The following is a 9,440-nucleotide window of genomic DNA, read 5'->3' on the forward strand; positions in this document are numbered from 1 at the left end:
GGTGACTGGAAGTATAATACCGGCCTCCTAATGCAGAGTTTTTGTGTGACTTTTATGGCAATAATTAGCACTTGTTCTTGTTGTAAAAGACAGGAAGTACTGGCTCTCCAATAACCTGTTAATCCATCCCAAACTTCATGGAGAGGATAGCCCAAAGTGCGAAGTATATTTTACCTCTGTTTACTTTAGAGACAAAGAACAGCTTTCCTCCTTTTTTTTTCTTTCCACATTGAACACAGAATGCTTTGAAGAGACTCCCTGACAAGGGGAGTAAGTCACAGAATCTCAGTCACTCTATGAAGTTTCTTGAGCTTTTTATTCTTTAATCAGTTCTGCCCTGCTCTCCTTTGCTCTACAGGCTAACTGACAGCATAGGTTCTTCCTTATGAACTGGGACAGGATTATATACTAGTGTGAAGATTCCCTTTGACAGACAAGCAATTATTCAATTACTGTTTTCTAGTGTATGCATGCAGGTTACTCCCATAAAACAGGCTGGAGTACCCTTAGACTAAAGATGACAGAGCTTGTCTGTTAAGCTGGCTATAGCTCAGTAAATTAGGCTGCAAGAATGAAGCCTCTTTTGCCCTTTCTAATTAAATGTAGTTCTTTGACAAGCACTTTCATTTACCTCATGCTTTTGTTAGCAGCATCTGTGACTATTGTTCATACAGTTATGACTCTTAGAAGTCTGTTGAGCTAAAGTATAAGCTTGCTTTTTTTGGTCATCATACCACTAACACCAGCTTGATGGTACAGTGACAAATTATACAGGTAAGGTTCAATCTTGAACGTCTCCTTCTGAGGACTTCATAAATTCTTTGCGAGTTCTACATTCAATCTGCTTCAAAAATTGGACACATGGAAGTAATCTACTCTTCTATCAGAAATAAAAACCCAGCAGAGAAAAAATTTGCCCTGTACTAAACAAACAGTACATGATCTAGCTTTCACTGGCATAGGTTTGGAATGATGTTGCCTTTGCATCTATAATGAACTAAAAGAATTCAAAATCTAATTATAGAAGAGAAACATTTTCTCAACTCCAGAAAACTGGACAAGGCTCCAGTTGCGGATGTTCTGTATTAGGAGACAGGATAATTCTTGAGCTCTGATAGCTCCTTTCCCTGATCTAGATGAGCACATCTGTTCTGCTGCAACTCCAACCACGTCCATTTAAGAAAGATGAGGACAGACGCAGAGCCAAGAATCCAGTTTACATCCAACACCAGGAATCTCTCATAGGTCATTATAGAAGAGTACAATCTGGCTCCTAGAGTTTTCTATTTGTTGCTTTTAACACCTCTACAACAGAAAAATGAGTTTCACTTTGACTCAGATATCTTCACCTAGAAGATGTTTAGACAGTCATAACTGAGGAAAAAGCTAAGTCAAAGTAGGCCATTCAAAATAACATAAAATAGTTTAAAATATTAAACTTTAATATAGTAGAAACAAACACGGTATTGTAAGAAGATTCAGTGGGCAATTTTTCAGCAAAATAGGCTTTAATCACAAAATACAAATTTTTTGAAATGGAAATGTTTTGGAGCCAAAAAAATTTAGGTAGAACACAGGAAAGGTTCCCTTTCCTTCTTCCTCTTCCTACTGCAGTTTTCGATACAGGTTGTTGGGAAGATAGGTACTCAGACTCCGCCGTGAGTGCAATGTTTATTCTACAAGCTTTCTGGCACTGCAACATAAAAGACAGAGCTCCAAATAAAGCCACTGGCAGCTTTTGAAGACCAGCTGCCTTCTCAAGACACCATATATGCTTCTAATCACTGGGCTAAACTATCAAACCATGATATGCAAGATGGAGTAGCTAGGATCATAATTGCATCAATTGCAACACGTAACAATAGTACTGGCATTTATATTTTTCATGTTATCCTGGCATTTACATTCTTCATACTATCCTATTAGTACAACTCCCATCTCCTCTGAAGTGCAGCAGATCTTGTGTATGTCTACACTACTTAAAATCTATGCATGTGGCCTATAAATCTGGACCTTTTATCCACATTGCTTTGTTTAACATGAGTCAAGCCTGTTTCACAGCCAGGTTGCACCTGCCTATCTTTTAAAAGTAAGGTCACTAGTGCAAAAGGAACATAAAACAGCTTGTGGCAGATTGAAGCAAAGTAAAGGCACCCCGCAACATCTAGAGTTCTTGATTTTGGGGGTGGTTGGAAGGGGCTAGGCAATACACAAGACAATAATTTCTTTGAAATTCCAGGATCACAGGAGACGTTTGCTCACTCCGATGGAGACTTTTTGGAGGGGTAGTGACTGCAAATTACTTTAGTGAACACATTGGTCAACGCAGTTGCAGAGTGGACCAGCAAGTCAACTCGACTAGCTGACCAGCTAGAACTTCAGATGCATTACGAATTTGCAAACATCATCCCTCAGGAGTGGGGAAAGAGTTCAAATAATACTGATAAACTGCTGAAGTTAGCAGTTTAAGTGGTGCCAAAGAACTTTCTTCACTGACTGTCATCTGCTGAACCTTTGGCAGGGAGGGAGGACAAAAATGGAATGCCTTGAACTTTGCCAATGAATGAGTTCAGTGATTTATCTCTCCGTAACTGTGAACTTGTTTCTTGCATTTACAAAAATGATTTTGCCTGGTTAGTAGATACATTGCAACTCATCTAGAAGCTGGGAAGGGACAGAAAGAGAAATGGAGAGAGGGCATGTAGAAAAGGAGATCAAGCTGTTGCTTATTACTTCCTCACTCTCTCCTTTGCATTGTTCCTACTACTAATATGACCTCTTGATGAGCCAATTTTACTCATGAGTCAGCAGAGAACTCGCTCAACAGAATACTGAACTTTCTGCTGGCTGAATTGATCAGTGAAGTGTCAGAAGATCACTAGAGCAAGGGAGGCAGCAGAATTAGGAGGCTTACATACAAAGGAGAGGAAAATGGAATCACCCCTTTTGGCATCATCAGTGCAGCAGATTGGCTCAGCTTGTCTCATTTAATTGAAATCTTAGAGCAATACTGTGCTGATACTGCAAATAAACTTTGCAGCCTTTAATAACAACTGCAGTAGCTATTGATTTGAAAACAGAACAAGAAGGCATTTAAAAATGAAAAATGAAAATTGAAGATTTTAGCTCAGTAATCCTAAAAAAAATAACTAGCTGTGGCTTTCAGTGGGAAGGCTCAGGTGAACCAGATGAGAAAAGAGCGATACCCAGCTGTCCTTTTTCAAGGACTCACTCAAGATACACCTCATCCACACTGAACCCTGTCTCTCTACCACTAGTCATTAAGTAGATAAGTGTTGTCCTGTGGTATGATTACTTCACTTCAACTAGCTAGAAAGGAATGCACCATCTTGTGTTGTTGCAGTGAGGTCTCTCATCAAACCATTAAAGAACAGAAAACAAAACAGTGGAGAAAAGAGAGAAGGATGTCTGCACAGAAAAAGCTGCAGCCAGGAGCATCCCATGGTTAGCCAGAATAAGGAGTGCATAGCTTTACCAATGCTGCCTATCTAGGGAAGGCTACATGCCTTCCCCCTAACTAGCAGTACAGACAGCTTGAATCCCCATTTAATATAAAGTTCCAGTTACTTGTTAACTTCTGGTGACATCTTGTGGAACAGAGCAAGATAACCCTGCCCAATCCCACAGAACCACAAGGGTCCTAACCTGCAGAGAGGAAATCTCCTTTGTATAGGGTAGATGGAATTGGTTTAGCTTTTCCTTAATTTTTCTTTCCTTTCCTGCTACACAGATAGTATAAATGAGCTCTATAATAATGAGTCCTATACAAAGGACTTCTAAAAATAGAAGTATAAGGGGGGGGGGGGAAGCAAACAGGAGAATAGAGCACAGTGTCAGAGCAAAAAGGAGTATAAGAAAGTGTAGATCACGACATTTATTTATATCAACAAAACTGTTTCCAATATCCAAAGCATAGTATAAGCAAGTGTTGAGCTATTAGGATTTAATAGCTGAAGCTAATGAGAACCTCTGTGCTGCTTGTCACAGCAACAAAAGCATGCAAATAATCATCACCACACAGTAATAGCTCTTAATAACCTACAAATACTAAGCAGCTAACCCTCCCAGTACACCTGTGCATGTAGCATCATTCACAGGGGCCAGAACTGAAGATTTGGCTCAGATTCAACTTGCAGCACTAAGAAATTAAAAATGTTAGTAATACTCTGCTAAAAGTATTAATTGATTTGGGAATGTTGTTTTGGAGGCTCTAGTTTGAAATACTCTATGAAATTTGAAATTTTTGACACATATCAATTTCTCTACTACAGTAAATTTTTATTACTTTAATGCAAGTGAGCAGCCAATGTCTGCAGCTTTGCTGTCGTTATTTGTCATTTATTCTGAAAATACTTTCACTAAAAGCTGTTCTAGTCTGACTTCCCATGGAAACATACTTATTCCAGAAGATAAATTTGCAAACAAAGAGTTATTCCAAAATAGCTGTAGCCCTTTAAATTCACATCATATCTTACAATCTGAATAATATGTAGCAAAGGCACTCCAGGTTTCTGAGGGAAATACCACTTCACATCTTCATATTCAAGAAAGTTTATACATCATAGAGAATAACCACCCAAGTTCAAAAAAGAACGCTTGAATCTTTAGGAGTTCTGACTGTATCCTCAGTGAAGGAAATTAATGTTTTAACAGTAACTTCACAGGGAAAGGAGAGAGCCAGTGTGCTTTAACACTGTATAAATCACTAAATATTTTTTAAAATTATTTTAAAAAAACCCAACAGTTTACCAATGTGCAATAATTCCCTTGCCTTTTTTAATCCACTATCTCTAGACAGCTACACTGACCAGTGTAAACAGATGGCATGCTGAAAATGATAAAATGTTAAGTTACAGTCCCATAACATAGGAAAAAAAATTCCTGTGTAAAAAGAAATACATTCACTCTGCAGGCACTTTGAAATACGATGCATCACACACAACTGATGCAGAGAAAAGAAAGAGTTCCATGAACAGCACCTGTCATACAGACATGATAAAAGTACTTGCATTTCAGGGGTTCCCACTGACCATTAAAAGAATAGGAGGGGAAGTGAAAGCTGCAGTGAAGGAGACCATAGAAAGGCAGGACACATGGAAAGTCATCAACTCATTAACTGAGTATCTATTGAAAATGGTTGTGAATAGGTTTGAGCACCTCTGGTTGCCACACAGGCCTATGACTGTGCAGAGTCCCGAAGGGGTGCTTGGGCAGGAGCACTTGTCCAACATTAGTAAGAGATTCTCTGCAGATCCAGGCCCCTAGGCAATGTCCAGCACAGGACGGCACTGCTGACCGCCCCCAGGGGGACAGGGCCTTCAGTTTCCAGCACAGAGGCAAGCACACATGCTTCTTTTAACACCAAACAAGGGTCAGCCAGTCACAAGACACCCCATCAGCTCTCTCCAATAAATCTGCACTTAGAACAGCTAATTAGTGGGAAGGGATTAGACAAGGTTTATTAAACTACAAAACTAGCATGCAACTAAGTCAGTAAAAAAGCACTCATTTGCCCCAAACTAAGATCAAATGATACTTGATTCAGCAAAAATACTGAAGCCTACACAATGCAATTTATAATTAAACTGATACTAGTTGAGTAAAAATATCAGTATATACTAAAGCAGTCCATAACATTAGTCAGGAACAAAGTAACCCACGTGGATTAGTAATTCTCTCACAGAAAGAATTTTAAAAACAGAAAAGCGTAAGACATTTCAAGCTCATGTGCCATATACAGCATATGTATGATATTTCATTAACTTTAAAACAAAATATGAATTAGCACTTAATTACCAATTAAAGTTGCCATGGTAATGAGAACTACTTGAACAACAAAACTCTATATAGCAGTAAACTAACACATCTTCATCCCTTGGTTTTACTTAAGAAAAATAAATTGTCCCGGTGTGCACCACAAACTAACTCCTAAGAGGGCTTTGCTTTGTTTGGTTTTAGAAAACAACACAAATCTTAGTGCTAAATCAAAAGTATCAGAAGGAGCGCTATAGACATAGGTCATTAGGACTTGGCATACATTAGAGAAAGTAACAGGTACAGAACTGTAGTTTGTTTCAAATATGGAAGGCTATACAGAGATCTAATACTGTTGAAAAAATTGTTGCTTAAACCATTGAATTCTAATTGCCATTCCTAGGTTAACAACAGTAAATATTGCCTCTGACGTTTACACTGGCTCAACAAGCTAGTTGGCTCATGATTGAAATCAATACGTAGAGTTGGAAATTTAGAGTGTACTCTTGAGAAGGGCAAATAAGGCGTATCTAAAGGCATAGTTTAAGATAACAATGTATCGTGAAAAAGCTGGCCAGCAAAACAAATCATAAATCACAGAATGGTTGAGGTTGGAAGGGACCTCTAGAGATCATTTAGTCCAATCCCCCTGGTCAAACGGGGTCACTTACAGCACATTGCCCAGGATTGTGTCCAGGTGGCTTTTGAATAGCTCTAAGGAAGGAGATTCCACAACCTCTCTGGGCAACTGTTATCCTCAGCAAAGAAGTTTTTCCTCATGTTCAGATGGAACTTCTAGTGTTTCAGCTTGTGCCCGTTGCCTTTTGTCCTATTGCTGGGCACCACTGAAAAGAGTCTTGCTCCATCCTCTCTATACCCTCCCTTCACATATTTGTACACATTGAAAAGATACCCCCTCAGCCTTTTCTTCTCCAGGCTGAACAGGCCCAGACACAGTCCTTTAATCATCTTAGTGGCCCTTTGTTGGACTCACTCCAGTAGCACCATGTCTCTCTTGTATTGGGGAGCCCAGAAACAGACGCAATACTCCAGATGGGGCTTCACTAGGGCTGAGCAGAGGGGAATCCCTCAAGAGAAAGGGATTGCCCCTCTTGACCTGCTGGCAATGCTCCTTCTAATGCAACCCAAGGCACTATTGGCCTTCTTTGCCACAAGGGCACATTGGTGGCTAATAGTCAACTTGTTGTCCACCAGGACCCCTGAATATTTATTTTGTGACAACTTACAAATTAAAAAAAAGTCAGTACTGAATAAAAAGGATTTTAGGAATAAATTAACCTGAGACTTTTAACTCTCCAGATTGCTGACTAAGATTCCCTGGTAAATTTACAGAACTAATGCTACCGCCCATGTGAGAAAGTGAGAGGCTTAACTAAACGGGAGAAGGTTACATAGGAAAACTCTTCTTCACAAAACACATTGCAGGACCACAGCACAAAATTGCTACATACTCTTCTGAGCAAGTGACTAGAATTAGTTACGGTAGTTTGGCAATGTTTTGGAAGGACTCGCTGTGGACATAACCAATAAGGCATGCTCATTTCTTCCCTGTTTTCCATGCAGTCACCATCAGGTAAAGAAGCTTTCAAAAATATTCTGCATCTTTTATGGCTGTAACTCTTCAAAAAAGCACTAAGCTAAAGTAACTCTTCAGAAAACAAAATGGTCATGGTAATGCCTGATACTCCAGTTTAAAACAGTAGCTCTGAGAACTGTAAAACACACTCATTTATCTAAATACTAATGCTTAATGACTGTCAAAATTTAGCCTAGACAAAAAATAATTACTTTTCAGATGAGTTAGCTCTCTGAATCAGCTCGTCACTCAGTCTCTATGAGTTCTAATGCTGGCACAAGGAGAGATTTAAGTAGGAAAGACCCTACTGATTCTAGGGCACTTGAAATCCACTGGGTGCCATTTCAACCGCAGAGAAACTGCCTCAGAGGCCCAACTACAGCTAAACTAAATGGACAGCTCTGCTCCCTCCCATCCACTTTGAGCATCCATCACTTCCCATTCATTAGAGCTAGCTACAGTTCTGGCAACAGCAAACTGAATTCATTTGGCAGGCCAACCAAAGTCTCTAGTAAAGAAAAATGTTTGCTGACAGATTACTGAGCTCAATCAACTCACCTTGTGGCCAAAGAAATACCCTATCTGACATAAAGGGAGGGCAGGAAACCAACTGAGGGGGGAGGAAACTGTCCTCTCTGTGACACAGAGCAAAACAGCAAGAACAAGAAATATGGCCTTTATTCCCAGCAATGGCTGCTTGAACTTCACTGAGAAAAGCAGTAAGTTCTGGTTGCCGTGTCCAGTAGGAAGGGTGAAATTCCTGGAGCTTACTTCAAGGTTGTCAAAGTAACCAATGGCTATCCTAGCCTTGGACAAAAGCAACGCAAAGAGACAGACTGTAAACTCCTTTTGTGCATCTAGAATACTAATAAACATTTTTATATGATTCAAAAAAAAAAAAAAAAAACCCTAAACACACACAAAATTTTCAGCTTGTTCAGTTGCTGTTTACCTGTTCTGCCTATTTGCCACACAGCCAGGAAAAACGCCAGGGCTGGCACAGGAGGAGGGCAGGAACATATTCCCCACGGTCAGCTGTGTGAAAACATGGCAGCGTCTCACCTGATCTTCTAGGGATGTCCTAAATCTCTCTTGGCACGAATCTTAACTAGGCTTGGCTGCCTTTTTCAGTGATGATTGCAAAGTCAAAGGGGGGAATACGTACGGTCTGTGTACAGTGCAGTGTGCAGTCTGCCTTGGAGAGAGGCTGCAGGCTTGTGATGAAACAGGACAACCTTCGCACACCCTCAGTTCAAAAATCTCTTCTCCAGCACTGCCAGGCACACCTTCTCACACTGCAAGCAGACATGTAACCCACCACCACCGATTGCTGCCAGCCTCGCACGGCTCTGACTAGAGCTTCGCACCGCCGGGTACGCTCCGATTCCCAACAACAGTCCTCAAACTGGGCAGCAACTGCCACCGAATTAGACAACTCTTCCAGGAGCACGGAGCATTTGGGAGGAAGAGAAGCACCAGCCCTGCCGGTCAGTCGGCGCTTGCTGCTGCCAGGGTATGAGCGGGCGCGGTGCTCGCTTCTGCCCCTGTGGCGCGGCCGTTGGTCTCCCTCAGCCCCGCGGGGCGCGGCCGTTGGTTCCGCCCCCCCGCCGCGAGGCGCGGCCGTTGGTCCCCCGCTCTCCCCGCGGGGCGCGGCCGTTGGTTCCGCCCCCCCCGCCGCGAGGCGCGGCCGTTGGTCCCCCGCTCTCCCCGCGGGGCGCGGCCGTTGGTTCCGCCCCCCCGCCGCGAGGCGCGGCCGTTGGTCCCCCGCTCTCCCCGCGGGGCGCGGCCGTTGGTTCCGCCCCCCCCGCCGCGAGGCGCGGCCGTTGGTCCCCCGCTCTCCCCGCGGGGCGCGGCCGTTGGTTCCGCCCCCCCCGCCGCGAGGCGCGGCCGTTGGTCCTCCGCTCTCCCCGCGGGGCGCGGCCGTTGGTTCCGCCCCCCCCGCCGCGAGGCGCGGCCGTTGGTCCCCCGCTCTCCCCGCGGGGCGCGGCCGTTGGTTCCGCCCCCCCGCCGCGAGGCGCGGCGGTGGTGACAGAGCGCGCGTGGCGCAGCAGAAGGGACGAGAAAGGGC

This window comes from Rhea pennata, chromosome 10 (genome assembly GCF_028389875.1).
Source record: "Rhea pennata isolate bPtePen1 chromosome 10, bPtePen1.pri, whole genome shotgun sequence".
NCBI classification, from domain to species: domain Eukaryota; kingdom Metazoa; phylum Chordata; class Aves; order Rheiformes; family Rheidae; genus Rhea; species Rhea pennata.